This window comes from Lithobates pipiens, unplaced genomic scaffold (assembly GCF_037356315.1).
Source record: "Lithobates pipiens isolate NorthernLeopardFrog02 unplaced genomic scaffold, aLitPip1_a1.2 Scaffold_61, whole genome shotgun sequence".
Lineage (NCBI taxonomy): Eukaryota > Metazoa > Chordata > Amphibia > Anura > Ranidae > Lithobates > Lithobates pipiens.
The window spans coordinates 2,555,368-2,581,985 of record NW_027507883.1 but is presented as its reverse complement, the minus strand read 5'-3'; the positions used below and the strand labels follow the sequence as shown (position 1 = coordinate 2,581,985).

Sequence of the window (26,618 nt, the reverse complement as noted above, 5' to 3'; positions counted from 1 at the left end):
TGGAACAGCGATCTCCAACGATCACCATGAGCTTACTATGTCTCGCGGAGGTATTCTTCCGAAAAGCGAAACTGGGTCCAGTAGAACCATCTGTTCCCATGCTCCTCCGTTTTATCCCTCATTGTGGCAGTCAGGTCTTCCATTCGTTCAATATCATTTACCCTTGCGAACCACTGGGTCACCATTGGAGCAGATTGCTCTTTCCACTGACTTGGGATGCAGGCCCTAGATGCCTTGAGGAGATGTTTAAGTAAGGACTTATGATAACGCTTTCTCGACATAGGAGTTAGATTGAGAAGAACTGCTGCGGGATCATTGGCTAAGGAAATGTCTGTGAACTTGTGGATGAGTCTCAGGACAGGCTGCCCGAATGTTTGTAATTTAGGGCATTCCCAGAAAATGTGGAGAATGGTGCCAGCCTGTTGCACACAGCGACAGCAGCGGTCAGATTGACCGGGGAATATTTTGGCCAACACCACCGGTGTACGATACCAGCGTGTGATCAGCTTATATGAGATCTCCTGATATTTACTGCAGAGTGACGACTTATGGGCGAAAAAGAGTATTCTGTCCTTCTGTGGTTTGGAGAATGTAGTTTGTAAGTCCCTTTTCCATTTAGCTAGGAAGGGTGGATCCATGGAGGATTGTGCGTCTGTCAGGATTTGGTAGGACCTAGAGAGGGAACCACGAATTGGGCCATCATCCAGGCAAAGTTCCTCGAAGGGGTGGAATTGTTTAGAGAAGAACGAATGGTTAGGTAGTGATCCGAGGAAATGGATTAGCTGTCTAGCTCTCCAGCTATCCAATGCAACAGGTACTTGCTCTAGCAGTATGGTTCCCATGGGAATCAAGCCCGTGGGTCCAAGAAATAGGGCTGCTCTCAGAAGCCCTTTCGGGGCTTGCTTGGTAAAGGCCTGGTCAGACAGGCCCAGAGGGAATCTAGGATGTCCAATAATTGGGGTCATAGGAGAAGGGAAATTAGTCAGGTGGGAAAGGTGAAAAAAACGATCCATCTCGGCGAGCGAGGGGCCAATTAACGGGTGAGTAGTCACACAGGGCTCCAATGGCCTCCCCGCCCAAGGCAGACCAGCCAGTGGAACCCGCGCCATCTCCTGCTCTAGCTTGACCCATAGCTTCAGTTCCCCATGCCGGTGTCTTATCACATATGGTCCCCCATCGTATAGTGTCCGCTGTGTACTGCGCATGCGCAGTACACAGCAACACAGATTCCGAAAATTGCCGAGCATGAACGGCGCCTGCGCACTGAGTCCAGGTTCACTGAGTCCAGGTTCTATCCCCACTATCCAAGTGGACATAGAGTAAGAATATAAAATAGCCGAGCGCAGCGAGGCCGAGCCAGAAGCATGGCGAGCAAAGCTCGCCTGCGAGGGACCCTCTAATATTCACAACCCTATGTCCGCTTGGATGGTGGGGCTACCACCTCCACTCACCGCGCAGGCGCCGTTCAGCGGAGATTTTCCGAAGCTTCGTCTGCTCCGTACTGCGCATGCGCAGTACAGCGCGGACACTATATCATGGCCGGACAGTATATGGCAGAACACCGGCACCAGTCAACCACCGGTGTCATGTGCGTCGCTGTGTAATATAGAGCAGGGTCCGGGAAGCCAATGCCTCCCCACAATTTCGGTCGCAATAGCATTGCCCTACCAATACGCATATGTTTTCCGCGCCAGAGGAACTTGATAAAGATTGAGCGAACCGCATGAAAGAAAGTCTGGGGTATTTTGATAGGTAAGGCTTGTAGTAGATACAGAAGTCGTGGCATCGCGTTCATCTTCAACACATTACAGCGTCCGAACCATGACAGAGCTAGTGGGTCCCATCTTTTAAGGTCCGCTGTAAGCCCATAGGCTTCTTTTTATGTTGTTGGCTTTGACCTGTTTTTTTTGCTTGTTTCTCAAGGCGACCATCTTGGCGTTTGTCAAGAGGGTTGGGCGTGTCTTGAAGATAACGCTTACGGCCACATCAACCTGAAAGCACCCGATCTCGTCTGATTTCAGAGGCTAAGCAGCGTCAGGCCTGGTTAGTACCTGGATGGGAGACTCCCTGGGAAGACCAGGTGCCATAGAAGGATCTGGTCTGGTTAGTGTCTTGATTGGGAGATCGCCTGGGAATACTGGATGCCGTAGGCTTCTTTTTATGTTGTTGGCTTTGACCTGTTTTTTTTAGCTTGTTTCCCAAGGTGACCATCTTGGCCTTTGTCAAGAGGCTTCAGAGTGCCCAAAGAGAGTGCCTACGGCCAAATCACTATACTATATATCTATATCTATAATAATAAATAATATTTTTAGTTATTATATATAAGATACTATATAGGTGATTTGGCCGTAGGTCGTTACTGCTTTTCCTTTTTCTCCTCCTCTTCCTCTGTGCTTGAACTCTATATCTACTACTGACTCTGGTGGGGACCGCCGGCCGGGTGCCGTCATGGCCCTGAAGCTGGTTTCCTGGAATGTGAAAGGGCTGAATGTACCTGAAAAAAGGTCCAGCTGCCTGACAGAATTGTGGCGGATGAAGCCCCAAATAGTTTTCCTCCAGGAGACCCATTTCAGGACAGACCAAATACCACGGCTTTATAGTAAGCACTTCCCCCTGGCCCACCACAGCACGTCCCCTACTTCCAAATCGAGAGGAGTGTGTGTTCTTGCTAAAAACTTGCCGTGGCGCCTGTTAGCTGTCCAAGCCGATAGTGAAGGGAGATATCTCTTCATTAAGGGAACTCTCCACTCGCAAACTTACTCTTGCCAACCTATACATGCCGAATGTGGACCAGCTGCCGGCCTTAGAAGCATGCTTGGATGCCCTGGCTGCATTCTCGGAGGGTACTTTGATCGTTGGGGGGGACTTTAACCTCACCTTGGACCCCCGCAGAGACTCATCATCGGGCACCTCTGCGATTTCTGCGAGAACGCGTTCACACATAAGAGACCTGCTACACTCCCACCGACTGATCGATGTGTGGCGTACGCTTCACCCACAGGATAGGGACTATACGTTCTTTTCCACCGCTCATGGTTCTTACTCACGTATAGATATGTTTTTAGTCGCCCACAATGCTATCCCGGCGGTCACAGACGCTCAGATAGGCCACATAGCCCTGTCTGACCATGCCCCGATTTCTTTGATGCTGAAGCTACAACAGGAGTCGCGTGGTCAGTCCTGGTGGAGACTGAACGAGTCTCTCCTGAAGGACCCTGAGACCCACGCAGACCTGCTTAGGGAATTAGAAAGTTACTTTGATCATAACCGTGATTCTGTTTCCAACCCCCTCATGTTATGGGCGGCTCATAAATGCTACATTAGGGGCATTCTTATTAAACATGGTCATAGACTCAAAGTGGCCAAAACTGAGGCTCTCTCCAAACTTATTGCCAAGTTGCATGCGTGTGAACAACGACACAAATCCCAGCCGACTGCTGCGCTGGAGGTGGAGGTGAGAGATCTTAGAGAACAAATCAGAGATTTCTCTCTCTTTCAGGCTAGAACCAGACTCATGTGGGTCCGCAGGACGTATTATGAATAAGGAGTCAAGTGTAGTAGGTCCCTAGCGAACTCCCTGCGTGCCCAACGCAACGCGTCCTTCATTCCAACCATAACCTCCCCTTCGGGTGCCAAGCTTCATGATTCACGGGAGATAGCGGAGTGTTTCCGATCTTTCTATGAAGCCCTTTATAACTTGCACCCCCGAGACTCAGGAGACGCCCTCCAGGCCGGCACAGCGGCCATTGACGAGTACCTAGCTTCGGCAAACCTCCCGTCGCTGACACAGGAAGAGATAGAACTTCTCTCGCAACCTATCTCCCCGGAGGAATTGTCGGCAGCGTTAAGAGACTCACCCAAGGGCAAGGCACCAGGCCCAGATGGGTTTACGGTCCCTTATTATAAGGCCTTCCTCTCCCTGTTGTCCACGCCGTTTGTGTCAGCTTCTAACGCCCTATTGGAGGGCCAGACCTTTCCACCGGAGCTGTTGCAGGCAAGCATCTCGGTCATACCCAAGCCGGAGAAGGATCCGCTTCTCTGTGCGAACTACAGGCCCATCTCCTTATTAAACAGCGACCTTAAGCTCTTCACTAAGATACTGGCGGAGCGGTTGGCGCCCATTCTCCAACGCCTGATACCTCTGGATCAGGTGGGGTTTATTCGTAACAGGGAAGCCCGAGACAACACTACCAGGACAATCAATGTTATAGAACGCGCCAGACGCCTTAAACTACCGATTATGTTGCTCTCTGTGGACGCAGAAAAAGCGTTTGACAGGGTGAGCTGGCCTTTTTTGCTAGCCACCCTGCGAAGCTTGGGTGTACCCCCCCCCCATGCTTTCATGGGTTACAGCTCTTTACTCGTCACCGACGGCGATGGTTAGGGTCAATGGGTTTGCCTCGTCGCGTTTCACTATTGGCAATGGAACGAGGCAGGGATGCCCGTTGTCCCCCCTTTTGTTTGTCCTATCGCTTGAACCCTTGCTGCACCACATCAGGCAGAACATAGACATCAAGGGACTGGACACCCCCTCACACCACCATAAGGTCGCAGCCTTTGCAGATGACCTCTTGTTCTATGTCTCGGAGCCTCACATTACATTGCCGAATCTCTTAGCGGAAATAAGACGATATGGAGCCCTGTCAAATTTTAAAATGAACTTACAGAAATCGGAAGCACTCAACGTCTCCCTGTCTACCAACGCCCAGACGAGTCTAAGCACTAATTTTCCCTTTCGTTGGGCAACTGGGGCTATACAATATCTGGGTATCAAGGTTCCCCCGGACCCACATCTGATTTTCCAATTGAATTTCCAGCCGCTTCTAAAAAATTTTGCCGTAGATCTAGAGAGGTGGTCAAAGTTGGCGACCTCTTGGTTTGGGAGATGCAATGTGCTCAAAATGAATGTAACCTATTACAAGCCTTACCGATAAAAATCCCCCAATCATTTTTTAAAGCCATGCGCTCCATCTTTATTCGATACGTATGGCAGGGCAGGCCTCCAAGACTCAGCCGAACATTACTGCTCAGATCAAAAGACAAGGGAGGGATTGGCCTCCCAGATCCGGCATGGTACTATACGGCGGTGCACATGAACAGAGTAGTTGACTGGTGCAGACACCTGAAGGATAAGCTGTGGGTTCGTCTGGAGCGTGAATCCGTACCATTTCCAGGTTTGCCCTGGAGTGGACCGGGCTGGTCGGGAGCGACGCGGGCACACCCACTCATTGAGCCAACGTTACAAGAGCTAGACAGATATTTTACCCTGACGGGCGTGCCCAGTTTCCCTTCGCCCATGACTCCTATTATTGGACACCCACGCTTTGAACCCGGCATGACGGAAAAGTCTTTCCGCCTCGACCCTGACCGGGACCTTGTGCGGGCCTCTTCTTTTCTTGGCCCAAGACGTGGACAGCGGTCTCCACTATGTACGAGGCGTTAGCAACCACGGCCCTGGGACAGTGGAAGCTTGCCCAACTCTCCCACTTCTTGAAATGTTTGCCAAACAGTGGCAAATTCCGCAGACCCCTAACATCATTTGAGGAGGTATGCTCAGGAGAGGGACCGACCCGAGGGTCTCTTTCCCTGTCATATCGCATCCTACTGGACCAACTCTCCCAGGGTAACCTGGTGTTCGTGGAAAAATGGGAGCGAGACCTGCATGTCCGGCTCTCGCCAGACCAGAAGAACCGCGTGCTTATTTTTGCGCACAAGTCATCCCTATGTAGTAAATACCAGGAAATAGCTTATAATATTTTGACCCGATGGTACAGGACCCCCACTGTCCTGGCGGCTATGTTTCCCGGTCACAGCCCTTTGTGCTGGAGATGCGGTGAACAAGCCGGCACGTTACTACATATCTTCTGGGAATGCCCTCAACTGGCCCATTTCTGGAGACAGGTTCTCAATATCATTTATGACCTCACGGCTATTGATCTCCAGAACAACCCAGCTGCGATCTTCCTCAATCTGACCCCACTCTCGAGCAAGAAGTACCATAAATCTCTCTTAAAACATCTTCTGAGTGGGGCCAGGGCATGTATACCTAGCATGTGGAAACAGCAGGCCGCTCCACTGATGTCTCACTGGTTTGCAAGAGTTTGCGACATCTACCGTATGGAACAGCTCACATCAGCGTTAGGCGACAGGGAGGAAGAGCACACTGCTCGTTGGTTGTCTTGGAGCCTGTTCAGGTTTTCCGACGCATACAGATCCTATCTGTAGGCTCTGGCACGTGTATAGAGGGAAGGGTCCGGCCGTGGGAACCCATCGGAGTCCTCTTTCTTTCTCTCCCTTCTCGTATACCACCCTGGTTCACTCTCTCCCCCGTCTGCCTCGTAGCACTGTTAGCCCCCTATAACTTTCATTCTTTCTACCCCCATCCCCTTCTCCTGCCCATTTGCTCCCCCCTCTTTCCCTACCCCCTAACTCCCAAGTATAATTAAAATACATGGTGATTGCAAGGATCTTTTCGTTTTGTTCCCTCGATTTCCCAGCCAGGGGTTGGCGGCCCTCGGGGTGGTCCCGGCTGAGCTCTTTGACCAATAGAATGAAGGTGACCGATGTTAGAGTCCCCTCAGTCTGGGCCTTGAGGGGGATCGCCCCGCGGACTGCCCTGGTTTATAAGTAGACACTGGGGTGCCAGATCATTAGAGTGGGATAATGTGGTGGCCTAGCCACGGCTGGGGCTGCTGCTGACATAAGTTGTTAGGTTTCCCCCGGTCCCCCACGAAGTATTAACTATGTATTTTTGTTAACCTGGAAAACTGAGGGATCTATGTCTTTTACAGTTTGTCTCTGTATTACCTGCAATCCGTAAATAAAGAATAAAAAAAAAAAAAAAGACACTAACCAGACCAGATCCTTCTATGGCACCTGGTCTTCCCAGGGAGTCTCCCATCCAGGTACTAACCAGGCCTGACACTGCTTAGCCTCTGAAATCAGACGACATCGGGTGCTTTCAGGTTGATGTGGCCGTAAGTGTTCTCTTCAAGACACGCCCATCCCTCTTGACAAACGCCAAGATGGTCGCCTTGAGAAACAAGCAAAAAACAACATAAAAAGAAGCCTATGGGCTTACAGCGGACCTTAAAAGATGGGACCCACTAGCTCTGTCATGGTTCGGACGCTGTAATGTATTGAAGATGAACGCGATGCCACGACTTCTGTATCTACTACAAGCCTTACCTATCAAAATACCCCAGACTTTCTTTCATGCGGTTCGCTCAATCTTTATCAAGTTCCTCTGGCGCGGAAAACATATGCGTATTGGTAGGACAATGCTATTGCGACCGAAATTGCGGGGAGGTATTGGCTTCCCGGACCCTGCTCTATATTACACAGCGACGCACATGACACCGGTGGTTGACTGGTGCCGGTGTTCTGCCATATACTGTCCGGCCATGATATAGTGTCCGCGCCGTACTGCGCATGCGCAGTACGGAGCAGGCGAAGCTTCGGAAAATCTCCGAAGCTGAACGGCGCCTGCGCGGTGAGTGGAGGTGGTAGCCCCACCATCCAAGCGGACATAGGATTGTGAATATTAGAGTGTCCCTCGCAGGCGAGCTTTGCTCGCCACGCTTCGGGCTCGGCCTCGCTGCGCTCGGCTCTTTTATATTCTTACTCTATGTTCACTTGGATAGTGGGGATAGAACCTGGACTCAGTGCGCAGGCGCCGTTCATGCTCGGCAATTTTCGGAATCTGTGTTGCTGTGTACTGCGCATGCGCAGTACACAGCGGACACTATCCGATGGGGGACCATATGTGATAAGACACCGGCATGGGGAACTGAAGCTAGGGGTCAAGCTAGAGCAGGAGATGGCGCGGGTTCCACTGGCTGGTCTGCCTTGGGCGGGGAGGCCATTGGAGCCCTGTGTGACTACTCACCCGTTAATTGGCCCCTCGCTCGCCGAGATGGATCGTTTTTTTCACCTTTCCCACCTGACTAACTTCCCTTCTCCTTTGACCCCAATTATTGGACATCCTAGATTCCCTCCGGGCCTGTCTGACCATGCCTTTACCAGGCAAGCCCCGAAAGGGCTTCTGAGAGCAGCCCTATTTCTTGGACCCACGGGCTTGATTCCCATGGGGACCATACTGCTAGAGCAAGTACCTGTTGCATTGGATAGCTGGAGAGCTAGACAGCTAATCCATTTCCTCGGATCACTACCTAACCATTCGTTCTTCTCTAGACAATTCCACCCCTTCGAGGAACTTTGCCTGGATGATGGCCCAATTCGTGGTTCCCTCTCTAGGTCCTACCAAATCCTGACAGACGCACAATCCTCCACGGATCCACCCTTCCTAGCTAAATGGAAAAGGGACTTACAAACTACATTCTCCAAACCACAGAAGGACAGAATACTCTTTTTCGCCCATAAGTCGTCACTCTGCAGTAAATATCAGGAGATCTCATATAAGCTGATCACACGCTGGTATCGTACACCGGTGGTGTTGGCCAAAATATTCCCCGGTCAATCTGACCGCTGCTGTCGCTGTGGGCAACAGACTGGCACCATTCTCCACATTTTCTGGGAATGCCCTAAATTACAAACCTTCGGGCAGCCTGTCCTGAGACTCATCCACAAGTTCACAGACATTTCCTTAGCCAATGATCCCGCAGCAGTTCTTCTCAATCTAACTCCTATGTCGAGAAAGCGTTATCATAAGTCCTTACTTAAACATCTCCTCAATGCAGCTAGGGCCTGCATCCCAAGTCAGTGGAAAGAGCAATCTGCTCCAATGGTGACCCAGTGGTTCGCAAGGGTAAATGATATTGAACGAATGGAAGACCTGACTGCCACAATGAGGGATAAAACGGAGGAGCATGGGAACAGATGGTTCTACTGGACCCAGTTTCGCTTTTCGGAAGAATACCTCCGCGAGACATAGTAAGCTCATGGTGATCGTTGGAGATCGCTGTTCCAAACGTTGGACAGCTGATGAGCTGGTGAGCCGAGCGCGTCTCTTGCTCCCTGGGAGGGGACCCCACCCTATCCACTCTACCCACGACACCCCCTTACCCCTTCTTTTCCTTTTCTGCCATTTCCTTCCCCAATCTTCTCTTTCCCCTTCTCCCTCCTTTCAGTTCTACTATTTCCCTTCTTAACTCAAAAAAGGGAAAAGAAAATGGTATGTTCCGACCCCATTTGACTACTACACAATACTCTTCCCCTATCTATGGATATCTAAACTCTTCGAGGGTAGCAGGGCTAGTATCAATAATATTTTAAGTGGTAGAGGATCCCAACGAGATGGAGCTTTAATCTCATCTTGATATGACCGCAAAGCTGTACACGTGCTATTCTCCTCAGACTTCTTACCATTGGCTCTGATATCCATGCAATATGATCGTTTGTTTGTAACTATTTGTATCACACATTCTGTGAAGTTGCCTTTGCATTGTATGTCGCATACTACTAAATAAAAAAACAAAAAAAACAGAAGCCTATGGCACCTGGTATTCCCAGGCAGTCTTCCATCCAGGTACTAACCAGGCCCGACACTGTTTAGCATCTGAGATCAGATGAGATTGGGCGCTTTCATGGTGATGGGGCCATAGGTGATCTCTTCGGGCACTCTCAACCCTCTTGACAAATGCCAAGATGGTCACCTTGGGAAACAAGTGAAAAAAAAAAACAGGTCAATGTCAACAACATAAAAAGAAGAATACGGCACCTGGTATTCCAACACCATCTCCCATCCAGGTACAAACTAGGCCCAACCCTTCTTAGCCTCATAAAAGAGAAGAGATAGGGCTCTTTCAGGGTGATGCTGCTGTAAGCGATCTCTTTGGGCACTCTCAACACTCTTGACAAATGCCAAGATGGTCACCTTGGGAAACAAGCAAAAAAAAGAAAACGAATCAACGCCAACAACATAAAAAGAAGCCTACAATAACTGGTAATCCCACTTGGTCTCCCATCCAGGTACTAACCAGTGATGTGCCCGTAGGCAATCTCTTCAGGCACTTTCAACCCTCTTGACAAACGCCAAGATGGTCACCTTGGGAAACAAGCAAAAAAATAAAAATAAGTCGGAAGCTAGAGACAATACGGCCCGAGTCCTCAATTTAATCCATGCGGCGCATGTACAGGGAAGGCCCTTGCTTATGTTGTCAACGGATGCGGAGAAGGCCTTTGACAGGGTGGCCTGGCACTTTATGCAGGCCACCCTGGAACATATAGGTCTTGGCCCCAACATGATGAGCTGGGTAATGTCGCTTTACTCCACGCCTTCGGCAGCCGTACGGGTGACCGAGTGGTGCTCGGACTCTTTCCCCATCACTAATGGGACGAGGCAGGGGTGCCCTCTGTCTCCCCTAATTTTAATTCTGACACTGGAACCACTTATTTGTCACGTTCGGAATGACCCGAATATTACTGGCATATCCAAACCCTCGGCACACCACAAAATTGCGGCGTACGCTGACGATCTAATTTTTTCCGTCTCCAATCCACACATTTTGCTACCCAAAATACTTGCGTCTCTACAGCGACACGGCAGCCTATATGTATTGAATATATCGGTCCCGGATGGTGAGGCCAAGAGGCTCCGCTCCTCTTTTCCATTCTACTGGGCTGAAAAATCTATACGTTAACTGGGCGTTGACATCGCAGCGGATTTAGCGCAATTGTACCTGCTTAATTTTGTCCCTCTCCTGGATAGACTGAAATCTGATTTGGGAAACTAGCATGCTTTAACACTGACCTGGTTCGGGCGCTGTAATGCATTCAAAATGATGGCCCTCCCTCGGATCTTATACATGTTCCAGACATTACCGATCCGGTTACCCCCAATTTTTTTCAGACAACTGCAGGTGCTGCTCCGGGACTTTATTTGGGAGCGCAAACCGCCCAGAGCCCGTTTGCAATTGCTTGCCAGACCAAAGGACAAGGGGGGTCTGGGTCTCCCAGATCTCAGACAATACTACAGAGTGACTCTGCTAGCGAGAGTCGTTGATTGGCATTGTAATGGCCCACACAAGCAGTGGGTGGAGATGGAGATTGAGGATGGTTCCATTCCCCTATTGACCTCCCCGTGGCTCCTGTCCTCCCTACCAAAAGACCTCAGAGGTCACCCCGTAGTGGGAGCTACGTTGGCTGTTGTGCGGAGGTTGTTCCGCTGCACACACATTGCTCCCCTGCCATCACCAATGACTCCGGTTATAGGTAATCCAGACTTCCCACCGGGATTTACCAACAAGAAACTGCGACAGTTGACAGTGGTGGGGAAACAGCGTCTGGGAGAGGTGTGGCCCACGGGAGGGCTCCCGACCACGCAAACTGTCGCCGAGCTTTCTGACCCTCCGCTTGACTTGTTTAGTGCTTATCAACTTCGTCACTTTCTTCTGGCCATACAAAGGGCCCCCTACACTCCTAGAGACCTGACACCCCTTTAAATCCATCTGTCACAAAAGGGAACCTGTGCGACACACCCTTTCCCTCCTGTACAACCTATTGAGTAGTCAGGAGGAGGAGTCGACCCCCACCATTTATCCACAAATGGGAGAGGGACTTAGGCATCACATTTACCCCACAACAGATAGGGAAGATCCTGACCTTAGTACATAAAGCTTCCATCGCAAACCAATATCAAGATACAAGATAGTCTCACGCTGGTATAGAGTCCCATACCTTCTGAATAAAATGGATAGATCGATCCCGGATGTTTGTTGGAGGTGAAATTCAGATATGGGGACCATGGGACACCTTTTCTGGGCATGCCCGACCTTGAGGAACTTTTGGGTTCCCAGTAGCGTGCCTTCTACACTTGACCGAACAGCCTGTTCGAAAATACAAAAAAACCCTCACGATGCACCTCCTGAATGCCGCCCGGGCCTGCATTCCCGCACTGTGGAGGCAGCCTCAGCCCCCATCCAAGGTGCTGTGGTATTCCAAAGTCAATCATATTCTCCGGATGGAAGAATTGACCGCCACCCTTCACAACACTGAAGAGGCATTTAGTGTTACATGGAGGCCCTGGAGGTATTTTACTGGTACTCGAGACTACATTCGGGAGGTGAGCAGTGCCTCCGTCCCAGAAAACGACTGAACATCTAACGTTTACCTACGTAGGCCATGTCTGCCCTGGGTGGCATTCCCCCCCCTCCCTTTTTGTCTTTATTTTTCTTTTTTTCCCCGCCGCCATCCCCCCACCTCCTCTCTCTCCATCTTTGCACTCTCTTCTTCCCCCGTCCTCCCTTTTGACTATGCCTTGTCTCCTTACTAGCCTTCGGGACCCAGAAGAACCCCAGGGTTCTGGACATGACCGGCTCATATTTTACTCTGGTTCACGTAGGTCATGATAAGCTGGCTCGCTGTGGTCCCAGTTGTTCTCCATGATTACATTTGTCCGAACGGAGCTGCACTAGTTATACTGTACTACATGTCGGAGGTGGGGTTTCTCTATTTTCTGCATTAAACTGTAGGACTCCCCTCTGAGAACCCAGAGTTATTTGGCTGCCTATTTTTTGTTAGCATGTAATTGTGACCCTGGGTCATGCTGTATGGTTGACTGTTATATTTATGTTGTTCTACTTAATAAAAGAATAATAAAAATAAAAAAAATAAGTCAATGCCAACAACTTAAAACTAAAGCCTATGGCATCGAGAAATCCCAGGCGGTCTCCCATCCATGTACTAACCATGTCCCAACCCTGCTTAGCCTCTGAGATCAAATGCATGCTCAACCCTCTTGACAAACGCCAAGATGGTCACCTTGGGAAACAAGGGAAAAAAAACAGGTCAAAGCCAACAACATAAAAAGAAGCCTACGGCATCCGGAATTCCCAGGCGATCTCCCAATCAAGACACTAACCAGGCCAGATCCTTCTATGTCACCTGGTCTTCCCAGGCAGTCTCCCATCCAGGTACTAACCAGGCCTGATGCTGCTAAGCCTCTGAAATCAGACGAGATCGGGTGCTTTCAGGGTGATGTGGCCGTAAGCGTTCTCTTCAAGACACGCCCAACCCTCTTGACAAACGCGAAGATGGTCGCCTTGAGAAACAAGCGAAAAAAACAGTTCAAAGCCAACAACAAAAAAAGAAGCCTATGGCACCTGGTATTTCCAGGCGGTCTCCCATCCAGGTACTAACCAGGCCCGACACTATTTAGCCTCTGAGATCAGATGAGATTGGGCGCTTTCAGGGTGATGGGGCCGTAGATGATCTGTTTGGGCACTCTCAACCCTCTTGTTAAACGCCAAGATGGTCACCTTGGGAAACAAGCAAAAATAAACAGGTAAACGCCAACAACATAAAAAGAAGCCTACGGCACCTGGTATTCACAGATGGTCTCCCATACAGGTATTAACCAGGCCGTACACTGCAAGGCCTCCGAGATCAGATGAGATTGTGCACTTTCAGGGTGATGTGGCCATAGGTGTTCTATTTAGACACTCTCAACCCTCTTGACAAATACCAAGATGGTTATCTTGGGAAACAAGTGAAAAAAAAAAAGGTCAACGCCAACAACATAGACCCTGGCGGTCTCCCATCTGACCCAGACCCTGCTTAGCCTCTGAGATCGGGCGCTTTAATGGTGATGTGACCTCAGGCGAACGCTTTGGGACATACTCAAAACTCTTGACTGATGCTAAAATGGTCACCTTGGGAAACAAGCGAAAGAAAAACAGGTCAAAGCCAACAATATAAAAAGATTCCTACGGCACCTTTAATTAGGTACTATCCAGCCCAGACCCTGCTTAGCCTCTGAGATCAGATGAGATCGGGCGCTTTCAGGGGGATGTGGCCATAGGAGATTTCTTTGGGCTCTCTCAGCCCTCTTGACAAATGCCAAGATGATCACCTTGGGAAACAAGCGGAAAAAAAAAAACATGTCAACGCCAACAACATAAAAAGAATCCTACGGCACCTGGTATTCCCAGTTGGTCTCCCATCCAGTTACTAATCAGGCCCGACAATGCTTAGATCAGACAAGATCAGGCACTTTCAAGGTGATGGGGCCATAGGCGATCTCTTCGGGCACTCTCAACCATCTTGACAAACGCCAACATGGTCATCTTGGGAAACAAGCGAAAAAAAACAAGTCATTGCCAACATTGGAGGCTAAGCAGGGTTGGGCAATCAGTTTCCTTGCCTGAAATAGGCATCTCAGAACTGCCATCTGGCTACTTCCCGGGTTTCCAACTCCTTCAACTAATCCCAGGAGACAATACTTTGCCTCCATCCTGGTAGAAGTTCCAACCACCCGATCAATGGTTCCTGTCACCTCTGTCCAGTAGCGGATCAACTTCGGGCATCTCCAAAACATGTGCATCATGTCTCCCCCCATGTTCCCGCACCGGGGGCAACTTGCGTCCGGCCGTTCGGCCAAACTGAAAAAGTTTACGAGGAGCATAATAGGTTCTATATAATAAGAACAGGTGTGACATTCTGTGTGAGGAGAGCCACAATTCACCACAGGCAGGATTCCTGTGGCCAATTATAGCTCAGGGGGGTTTAGTACACACCCCACACTATATAAGGCCGCCAGCACGGCGGCCTTGTATAGTGTGTTGCGGTGGTCAGGGAAAGAGGACGATAGGCAGGGACAGTGTCTTTACTGCTTGGGAACCTAGCACTGTTACAGTGGGTGTTATGTGCCTCCTGCACAGTACACACCTGAAGCTACCCTTTATTACTGGTGTTCAATTTCTGCAATACATGCATCTGCAGTGCAGAAGTTAGAGTCGGTGTTGTGTGCCTCCTGCACAGTATACACCTTATTGCTGGTGTTCTGTTTCTGTAATACAGGAACCTAGTACTGTTACAGTGCTAGGGTGTACAGAGAAGCTGGTATATATAGAAGACTACAGCATACAGAAGAAAGGCTAGTGAATACAGAATACAGGTTTCGTGTATGTAGATAGGCTTGAGTATACAGAGATGCTAGAGTAAACAGTGAGGCTGGGGTACACAGAGAGGCTAGTTTAAAGACAAATACAAAGATGTTAGTGTATATAGAGAGGTTAGTGTATAGAGAGAGTCGAGTGTATACAGAAAGGACAGTGCATATAGAGAAGCTAGTGTATACAGAAAGGGTATACATGAAAGCTGACATTCTATACAGAAGACTGGGTAGTGTATACAGAGAGTCTAGTGGGTACAGAAGACAGGCTGGTGTATTCTAGCTAGTTTTTACAGTCTAGTGTATACAGAAGACAGGCTGTGGTATACAGAGAGTTTAGTGTATTCAGAGAGTCTAGTGTATACAGTCGGCGAGTGTATACATAAGATTGGCTAGTTTACACAGTGTTTACAGAGATGCAAGAGTGTACAGAGAAGTTGGTATATATAGAAGACTACAGCATACAGAAGAAAGGCTAGTTAATACACAATACAGAAGACTCGTGTATGTAGATAGGCTTGAGTATACAGAGATGCTAGAGTAAACAGTGAGGCTGGGGTACACAGAGAGGCTAATTTAAAGAGAGGCTAGTATATACAAAGATGTTAGTGTATATAGAGAGGTTAATGTATAGAGAGGGTCGAGAGTATACAGAAAGGACAGTGCATATAGAGAAACTAGTGTATACAGAAGACAGGCTTGGGTATACATCAAAGCTGACAGTGTATACAGAAGACTGAGTAGTGCATACAGAGAGTCTATTGGGTAAAGAAGACAGGCTGGTGTATTCTAGCTAGTTTTTACAGTCTAATGTATACAGAAGACAGGCTGTGGTATACTGAGGGTTTAGTGTATTCAGAGAGTCTAGTGTACAGAGATGCAAGGGTGTACAGAGAAGCGAGAAGCTAGTATATATAAGGCTAGTGAATACAGGCTAGTGAATACAGAATACAGACTCGTGTAAGCAGGTAGGCTTGAGTATACAGAGATGCTAGAGTAAACAATGAGGCTGGGTACACAGAGAGGCTAATTTAAAGAGAGGCTAGTATATACAAAGATGTTAGTGTATATAGAGAGGTTAGTGTATAGAGAGAGTCGAGTGTATACAGATAGGACCGTGCATCTAGAGAGACTAGTGTATACAGAAGACAGGCTTGGGTATACATCCAAGCCGACAGTGTATACAGAAGACTGGGTAGTGTATACAGAGATTCTAGTGGGTACAGAAGACAGGCTGGTGTATTCTAGCTAGTGTTTACAGTCTAGTGTATACAGAAGACAGGCTGTGGTATACAGAGGGTTTAGTGTATTACAGAGATGCAAGGGTGTACAGAGAAGCTAGTATATATAGAAGACTACAGCATACAGAAGAAAGGCTAGTGAATACAGAATAAAGGCTGGCTTCTACGGAGAGGCTACCACTACGGAGATGCAGAACACTATCTAGGGTATATAGAGAGGCTAGATTATACAGAGAGGCTAGTGCATAGAGTGAAGCTATTGTATATAGAAGCCTGGTTAGTGTATACAGAGAAGCTAGTGTGTACAGAAGAAAGGCTAGACAGGCTATAAAGAGAGACACGTTTTTACAGAAGACAGTTTGGGGTATACAGAGATGCTAGTTTATACAGAGAGACTAATGTATACAGAAGACAGGCTAGGGCATACAGAAGACAGAAGACGGGCTAGTGTATTCAGAACATAGGCTAGTGTATATCGAAGACAGGCTATTGTATGCAGAAGACCGGCTAGTGTAAACATACTGGTGTATATAGAGAGGCTAGTGAATTTAGAGGGTAGGCTAAGTGATAACAGAAGACAATCTGGGCTATATAGAGACATCTCATCATTTCATCTAGCTCACATCTCTAATGGAGTTTGTCTCATTGCCAGGTTATGCCTTTTCATTCTTATGCTAAATATAGATCACTACACGATTTTAATCATCCACATCAAGCATGCAATAAAACTATCATACATCAAAATAAACCATGTACTCTTTTGCTCTATTTTGCATATTTGTACCGGAACTGTGAGTATGTGACAGTCCTGACACACCATCCTGACTTATTTTTCTTTATTTCTTATTAGAAATGGAGAGTACCATCTCAAAATCCGCTTAAATCTATTCACTTCCATGAGTTCTACCGTTAATTGTACCTTAATGCAAAATGTTCACAAAACCATCCATTTGCTACCAGACATGCGGCACATACTATGAGTAATGTAACTATCGCTCTCTAACGATGTAAACAGTTTTATTGCTTTTCTGACATTGACCGAGTATCTCTGACATTAACTGAGTATCTCTCTGCACTATGATCTTATTAATAATAATAATAATAATAATAATAATAATAATAATAATAATAATAATAATAGGATTGTGTAATGCAAAGATCAACTAGTCTAATATAAGCTTTCTCATTTAGACCAACGCAACTATTTCTCGGCCATTTTCAAGCTAAGCTTTCAATCTCTTACCTTTGAACTGCGATACTTCCTCCCTACAATATTAAGCCATTTAAATGTCCTATTGGTCGCCTATATTATACAACTCTCTGAAAAGCCTATATGTAGAGAATAAAACTAGTCTTACATCTTAATAAAACAGTTTTATTACTCAACCAGTATCAGCTGTCATGTACTGTATTACTTCTTTTTCTCCACCTTATCTGTCACAGTTAAAACACAGTGACAAAACATTTCTTTTTACCGCAGCAAAATGTGAGAAAAGCAGTGTAAGCCGTCTTTCTGCCATATGCAACCATCTCTCGCTACCTCTATGCAATAGGATTCTCTTTCCAGTGGAAACGGAAAACAGTCAGTGTAAGCCGTCTTCGTGCGCAGCAAAATTAATGGAGCGATTTACACGTTGAAATTTGCAAGCTACGTCAATTTACTGTTAAATAGAGTACCTTTGCATTTATCCCTTGACTTTGCTACTATCCCTTGATCCCTTTTGTGTATTCACTATATCTCGACCTATACATACTGCCTCAAAATTTTCCTAATTTGTTTTGCTATACTTATTATTATTATTTTATAGAGATTACTATCTCTAAATCATTGTAACAAGTTATAATGTCTACAGCTAATTTTACGTTAAAGCAAAAGTCACACAAAACCATCTTTTTAAAACCTTTTACACACTGCACATTAAGATTAATGCAACCATCTCTCGCTACCTCTATGCAATAGGATTCTCTTTCTGACTCTATTTTGTGTATTACTTCTTCTCCACATTAACTGTCACACTGATAACCATTTGTAACACATAACACTTGCAACACATTTTTTAACTGCGGCAAAATGTGAGAAAAGCAGTGGGACGGTTTACTTGATTGAGAAGTGGTTGCAGTAGCAAAGCAAAGCAATACAGTTTGATTACATTAATAACACATAATGCAACTATTTTACATTCATTTTACATTCACATCATGCATACATCCTAATGTAAGCTGTCTATCACTATTAATGTTCATGGTTACTGATACATTATGCCGATGACCAGTGGAAACGGAAAACAGTCAGTGTAAGCCGTCTTCGTGCGTAGCATAGATAATGGACGATTTACACGTTGGAATTTTCAAGCTACGTCAATTTACTCTTAAATACCCTTTAGCTGCTTAGCTCACACTTTGCTGTATGTAGCCGCGTTTACATGTAAGTAACCAATGGGGATTGACATTTCATGTCCATCTCACATCTCTAATGCAATTTGTCTCTTTGCCATGTCATACTTTGCCAGTTATTATACTTTCTCATCCGATAGAAACCTAGTCGTTGCTGATATTTCATGATTACAGCAATCATCTCATCTAATTGCTATTCCGACATTTTGCCTTGGTATTACTTTGCAACGCTCTATTGAACAATGTAAAGGTAAGCTAGATATTTTGTGTATTTCCACTTAAACTCTACCTGTATATACTGTCTCAATATTATCCTTTCTAATTTTGCTAAATTAGATTATAGAGTTTGCTATGTCTAAATCCAGGTTACCTACTCACCTTTATTACGTATACTGCTAATTTTAGGATAATACAAAACCATCTTATTGCTTCTTTACACGCTGCACATATTAAGAGTAATGCAATGCTACCGTGAACAGTTTAATTGCTCGTCTCACATTTAGCTGGTATCTCTCTGCTATAGGAAACTGAATTTGTACTAGAACGATCACTCATCTAATATCAGTCCACTCAGTGCTACCGGGATAAATTTTAAATTTAGAGTAATGAAATGATTTCTCAGTCATTTTGGAGCTACTGCAACTAACGCTTCCGATCTCATTTCGACTGCAATACTTAATCTCTGCTATTGCAGAATATTTAGCTGCTGACACGTAATTAACTTGATTGATAAAAACCTACACACGTTGTTGCTGTTATTTCGTGTATTTCCACTTAAACCCTTTATAGTTATTTTGCTATATTTATTACTAGTATAAACAGATTACTATCTCTAAATCCTGGTAAACCAGCTCACACTAAACCATCTAATTTCTACCTTACACGCAGCACATATTAACATATTAACATTTAGCCGGTATAGTGAAATAGTAAACGAAATGTGTAGATCACTCATCTAATATCGTCTTTTCAATGCTACCGGAACAACTTTTAAATTTAGAGTAATGCAACGATATCTCAGTTTTATGAAGCTACTGCAACTAACGCTTTGGATCTCTTTCCTGATAAATTACGCTCTGCAATATTAAGCCATGTAAATTGTCCTATTGGTCTGCTAACAATGCTATGTATAATAATACAAATCTTTTAAAAGCAATATCGTCTCACTGCAATACTTACACTCTGCATAATATATATGAATAATGCGAATAATGCTAATAAGAAAGTCGTCTAAAACTCGGCTATAAGTAGAGAATAAAACTATCTTACATCAAAATAAACCATGTACTGCCAAACCAATAACGGCCAATTACTTAACGTCTATCAGTCAATGACTTAACAAGTTAAACTTTAGCACTCTTTTGCTCTATTTTGAATAGTTGTAGTTCTCCACATTAACTGTCACATTGATATCACCACTGACAACACACCACTTTTTAACAGCACCAAAATATGAAAAAAGCACTTTATATGTTTCAAAAGTAGTTGCATCCATCTCTACATACCCAGGACGTTCTTCTGTATAATCTAGCCTATCTGTTTACACTAGCCTGTCTTTTGTACACATTAGCCTCTCTGTATAAACTAGCCGGTCCTCTGTATACACTAGTCCATCTGTATACACTAGCAAGTCTGCATACTCCTGCCTCTCTGTGTAACCCAGCCTCGCTCTCTCTCTGTATACCCTAGCCTACATCTCTGCATACCCAGGACGTTCTTCTGTATAATCTAGCCTATCTGTATAAACTATCCTGTCTTTTGTACACATTAACCTCTCTGTATAAACTAGCCGGTCCTCTGTATACACTAGTCCGTCGGTATACACTAGCAAGTCTGTGGAACCAAGCCTCTCTCTCTGCATACACTAGCCTCCATCTCTTACATAAACCAGGACCTTCTTCTGTATAATCTAGCCTATCTGTATACACTAGCCTGTCTTTTGTACACATTAGCCTCTCTGTGTAAACTAGCCGGTCTACTGTATACACTAGTCCATCTGTATACACTAGCAAGTCTGCATACTCCTGCCTCTCTGTGTAACCCAGCCTCGCTCTCTCTCTCTGTATACCCTAGCCTCCATCTCTGCATACCCAGGACGTTCTTCTGTATAATCTAGCCTATCTGTATAAACTATCCTGTCTTTTGTACACATTAACCTCTCTGTATAAACTAGCCGGTCCTCTGTATACACTAGTCCGTCGGTATACACTAGCATCTCTTTATACATTAGCTCTCTGTATACCCAAGCCTCTCTGTATACACTAGTCCACCGGTATACACTAGCAAGTCTGCATACACTAGCCTCTCTTTGTAACCCAACTTCTCTCTCTGCATACCCAGGACGTTCTTCTCTATAATCTAGCCTATTTGTATACACTAGCCTGTCTTTTGTACACATTAGCCTCTCTGTATAAACTAGCCGGTCCTCTGTATACACTAGTCCATCTGTATACACTAGCAAGTATGCGTACTCTAGCCTCTCTCTCTGTATACCTTAGCCTCCATCTCTGCATACCCAGGACGTTCTTCTGTATAATCTAGCCTATCTGTATAATCTAGCCTATCTGTATACACTAGCCATCCATCTCTGCATACCCAGGACGTTCTTCTCTATAATCTAGCCTATTTGTATACACTAGCCTGTCTTTTGTACACATTTGCCTCTCTGTTTAAACTAACCGGTCTTCTGTATACACTAGTCCGCCTGTATACACTAGCAAGTATGCATACTCTAGCCTCTCTCTCTGTATACCCTAGCAAGTCTGCATACTCCTGCCTCTCTGTGTAACCCAGCCTCACTCTCTCTCTGTATACCCTAGCCTCCATCTCTGCATACCCAGGACGTTCTTCTGTATAATCTAGCCTATCTGTATAATCTAGCCTATCTGTATACACTAGCCATCCATCTCTGCATACCCAGGACGTTCTTCTCTATAATCTAGCCTATTTGTATACACTAGCCTGTCTTTTGTACACATTTGCCTCTCTGTTTAAACTAACCGGTCTTCTGTATACACTAGTCCGCCTGTATACACTAGCAAGTATGCATACTCTAGCCTCTCTCTCTGTATACCCTAGCAAGTCTGCATACTCCTGCCTCTCTGTGTAACCCAGCCTCACTCTCTCTCTGTATACCCTAGCCTCCATCTCTGCATATCCAGGACGTTCTTTTGTATAATCTAGCCTATCTGTATAAACTAGCCTGTCTTTTGTACACATTAGCCTCTCTGTATAAACTAGCCGGTCTACTGTATACACTAGTCCATCTGTATACACTAGCAAGTCTGCATACTCCTGCCTCTCTGTGTAACACAGTCTCTCTCTCTGTATACCCTAGCCTCCATCTCTGCATACCCAGGACGTTCTTCTGTATAATCTAGCCTATCTGTATACACTAGTGTATACAGACAGACTAGTGTATACAGAGGACCGACTAATGTGTACAGATAGGCTAGATTATACAGAAGAACGTCCTGGGTATGCAGAGCGCTCAGCTTCAAGGTATGGCCAACGTGAGTAATATGAGGGACACTCCTCACCCCCGCCCCCACCTACCAGATCTGACTTTCATCCCCTTGCCCTCTCTGCCCCGGTCATCTGGTGGCAGTTTTATGCACTCCCTGGCCCCCACCCATTCATAATCCTTACCGACCTTTCTTTCCGCTGCTCACAGAAACACACTGGATGACTTTTCTAATTAACCAACTTGTACAAGACACCGCTATCCTCCTGTCTGACACCGGTCCCCCTTGGAGGCTTTACCCCTCACTGTTTGGGTGGTCCCTGCCTCTCCCTGGATGCTCCACATATACCACAACGACATTGTCAGAGGGGCACCACTTGACAGGACACGGGGCTGTCATGCCGGTGGCATCTCCCATTGGAGGAAGGGATGATGGCCCCAACCCCTTGGCAGCAGGTTCTTTCATGTACAGACCAGGGCGGCTCATCTTCCCTTCTGGAGTCTTGACCTTAGATGGGGGATTTGCACTTTGGGGGGTCTGAGTGATACCTAATGCGCTGTACTGGAAGGGCTTGACATTCCCGCATATGTGTCCCCTCCCCCTGGATGTGCCCCTTGTCCCCCCCTCTGGCTCCCACCTACTCTTTGCCGACATTGCCTTCTGCAGCTTTCGGGGACCCTGGATGACTTATTTATTGAGCCTATTGGTACGAGACACTGCTTCCCTCCAGGGTGACTCTGGACCCCCCTGGAGGATTTACCCCTTACTGTTTGGGCAGTCCCAGCCTCCGTCTGGAGATGCAGGAGAGACACTAATTGGCGGGCCCCAGGACTGCTGCTCAGGTGAAGTCTCCCATTGGATGGAGGGATGGTGGCACCAGCCCCTTGCCTGCCGGATTTTCCATGCACCGCCCAGGGCTGCTTCTCTTTCATCTTGATGTGGTGACCATGGAGGGGAGGAGTTGAAATTTATGGGGTCCGGGTGTTTGCTGGTGGGAGTGCGCTAAAGGACTTGACATTTCTGCATGTTTGTCCCCTCTCCCCTGTTTCCCCCCTCCCTTCCCCCCCTTCCCACCCTTCCCTTCCCACCCTTCCCTTCCCCCCCTTCCCACCCTTCCCTTCCCTCCTTTCCCTCCCCCTTTCCCCCTTCCACTCCCCCTTTCCCCCCTTCCACTCCCCCTTTCCCCCCTTCCCTGCCCCTTTTCCCCCCGGGGCGTGGACGGGGGAGAGGGGGTAAGGAGAGGACAATCTGCCAAAGGGAGAAAGGCATTTGTTTGGGGACTGCATGTACTTTAGGGGTATGGGACGGGGGGTGGTGGATCCCATTCTGTGATGCCTTTTCTGTTGTGACGGGCTCCCTCGTGCATGCCTACGTTTAGGGCGAGCCGAGGAGACCCCTCAGTGCTAACAGTTATATGCTCTACCTCTGTTTTGGTTATACTATTGTTTTTTGTTTCTTTGATGTTACTGATTGTCTTTTATTTGCATACCGGTATCAGACGTGACATTTACCACTGCCGGGGCTGGGGGGACTAGGATTCGGGGGCTCCCTCTCCAACCTGTCTACCCAATTACCCAAGTAGGACAGCGCGTTAAACCCAGTGTACATCTGGTAAGCGCTATAGCATAATTGTGCTGTTTTAGTATACCCTTCCTGTACTGTTGAGTGCGGACAACCGTTAATTTCCCTCTCCCCCTGGGGTTGAGGTGCCCGGCCTCTTTTTCCCTTTACCTTTCCTTGCATTTGCCCTTCCTTTCTCCCCCTTAGTTCCCACCATGCATTACCTACCCAAAACCTACCTTGGTTCAACTTTCTTTGCTTTTCTCTGATGTCCCCCCCCCCCCTCCCCGAGGAGCGATGGCAGACTCAGTCAAGGTCACCTCTCTAAACGTTAAGGGACTGAACTCCCCTGAAAAACGGTGGATCCTCCTGTGAGAACTGAACACATCCTGTACTGATGTGGCCTTTATACAAGAAACACATTTTAAAAATACTAGCTGGTCACCTTGGGAAACAAGTGAAAAAAAAAACAGGTCAAGGCCAACAACATAAAAAGAAGCCTACAGCACCTAGTATTCCCAGGTGGTCTCCAATCCAGGTACTAGCAAGGCCCAACCCTGTTTAGCTTCTGAGATCAGAGGAGATCGGGTGCTTTCAGGGTTATGTGCCCATAGGCAATCTCTTTGGGCATTCTCAACCCTCTTGACAAATGCCAAGATAGTCACCTTGAGATACAAGCGATAAAAAACAGGTCAATGTCAACAACATAAAAAGAAGAATACGGCACCTGGTATTCCAACGCCATCTCCCATCCAGGTACTAACTAGGCCCAACCCTTCTTAGCCTCAGAAAAGAGAATAGATAGGGCTCTTTCAGGGTGATGCTGCTGTAAGCGATCTCTTTGGGCACTCTCAACCCTCTTGACAAATGCCAAGATGGTCACCTTGGGAAACAAGCAAAAAAAAAGAAAACGAATCAACGCCAACAACATAAAAAGAAGCCTACAATAACTGGTAATCCCAGGTGGTCTCCCATCCAGGTACTAACCAGGCCCGACTCTTCTTAGCCTCCAAGATCAGACGAGATTGGGTGCTTTCAGAGTGCTCGGACTCTTTCCCCATCACTAATGGGATGAGGCAGGGGTGCCCTCTGTCTCCCCTAATTTTTATTCTGACACTGGAACCACTTATGTGTCACGTTCGGAATGACCCGAATATTACTGGCATATCCAAACCCTCGGCACACCACAAAATTGCGGCGTACGCTAACGATCTAATTTCTTTCGTCTCCAATCCACACATTTCGCTTCCCAATATACTCGCGGCTCTCCGGCGATACGGCAGCCTATCAAACTATAAAATCAATTGCACCTTTGGCTGTATTGAATATATCGGTCCCGGATGGTGAGGCCAAGAGGCTACGCTCCGCTTTTCCATTCTACTGAGCTGAAAAATCTATACGTTACCTGGGCGTTGACATCGCAGCGGATTTGGCGCAATTGTACCCGCTTAATTTTGTCCCTCTCCTGAATAGACTGAAATCTGATTTGGAAAACTGGCATGCTTTAACACTGACCTGGTTCAGGCGCTGTAATGCATTCAAAATGACGGCCCTCCCGTGGATTTTATACTTGTTCCAGACATTACCGATCCGGTTACCCCCAATTTTTTTCAGACAACTGCAGGTGCTGCTCCGGGACTTTATTTGGCCGTGCAAACTGCCCAGAGCCCGTTTGCAATTGTTTCCCAGACCAAAGGACAAGGGGGGTCTGGGTCTCCCAGATCTGAGACAATACTACAGAGTGACTCTGCTAGCGAGAGTCGTTGATTGGCATTGTAATGGCCCACACAAGCAGTGGGTGGAGATGGAGATTGAGGATGGATCCATTCCCCTATTGACCTCCCCGTGGCTCCTGTCCTCCCTACCAAAAGACCTCAGAGATCACCCCGTAGTGGGAGCTACGTTGGCTGTTGTGCGGAGGTTGTTCCGCTGCACACACATTGCTCCCCTGCCGTCACCAATGACTCCGGTTATAGGTAATCCAGACTTCCCACCGGGATTTACCAACAAGAAACTGCGACAGTTGACAGTGGTGGGGAAACAGCGTCTGGGAGAGGTGTGGCCCTCGGGAGGGCTCCCGACCACGCAAACTGTCGCCAAGCTTTCTGACCCTCCGCTTGACTTGTTTAGTGCTTATCAACTTCATCACTTTCTTCTGGCCATACAAAGGGCCCCCTACACTCCTAGAGACCTGACACCCTATGAATCCATCTGTCACAAAAAGGAACCTGTGCGACACACCCTCTCCCTCCTGTACAACCTATTAAGTAGTCAGGAGGAGGAGTCGACCCCACCATTTATCCACAAATGGGAGAGGGACTTTGGCATCACATTTACCCCACAACAGATAGGCAAGATCCTGACATTAGTACATAAAGCTTCCATCGCAAACCAATATCAAGAATCAGGATACAAGATAGTCTTACGCTGGTATAGAGTCCCATACCTTCTGAATAAAATGAATAAATCGATCCCGGATGTTTGTTGGAGGTGCAATTCAGATACGGGGACCATGGGACACATTTTCTGGGCATGCCCGGCCTTGAGGAACTTTTGGGTGGAGGTGACCAGGACGATAAAAACTCTCAGAAATGTAGATATCGCAGACAACCCAGCAGCGTGCCTTCTACACTTGACCGAACAGCCTGTTCGAAAATACAAAAAAACCCTCCCGATGCAACTCCTGAACGCCGCCCGGGCCTGCATTCCCACACTGTGGAGGCAGCCTCAGCCCCCCATCCAAGGTGCTGTGGTATTCCAAAGTCAATCATATTCTCTGGATGGAAGAATTGACCGCCACCCTTCACAACACTGAAGAGGCATTTAGTGTTACATGGAGGCCCTGGAGGTATTTTTCTGGTACTTGAGACTACATTCGGGAGGTGAGCAGCGCCCCTGTCCCAGAAAAAGACTGAACATCTAACGTTTACCTACGTAGGCCATGTCTGGCCTCGGTGGCATCCCCCCCCCCCCCTCCCTTTTTGTCTTTATTTTTCTATTTTTCCCCGCCGCCATCCCCCCCCCTCCTCTCTCTCCGTCTTAGCACTCTCTTCTTCCCCCGTCCTCCCTTTTGACTGTGCCTTGTCTCCTTACTAGCCTTTGGGACCC

The 26,618-nt window shown here is 47.1% G+C and overlaps 3 pseudogenes; all 3 read right to left on the bottom strand.

Moving 5' to 3' along the window:
• Window positions 1–9,446: 9,446 nt before the first annotated feature.
• Window positions 9,447–9,565, bottom strand: LOC143958712 (5S ribosomal RNA; annotated as a pseudogene).
• A 3,484-nt stretch (window positions 9,566–13,049) lies between these two features.
• On the bottom strand, window positions 13,050–13,168 carry LOC143958759 (5S ribosomal RNA; annotated as a pseudogene).
• A 10,839-nt stretch (window positions 13,169–24,007) lies between these two features.
• On the bottom strand, window positions 24,008–24,126 carry LOC143958479 (5S ribosomal RNA; annotated as a pseudogene).
• Window positions 24,127–26,618: the final 2,492 nt, after the last annotated feature.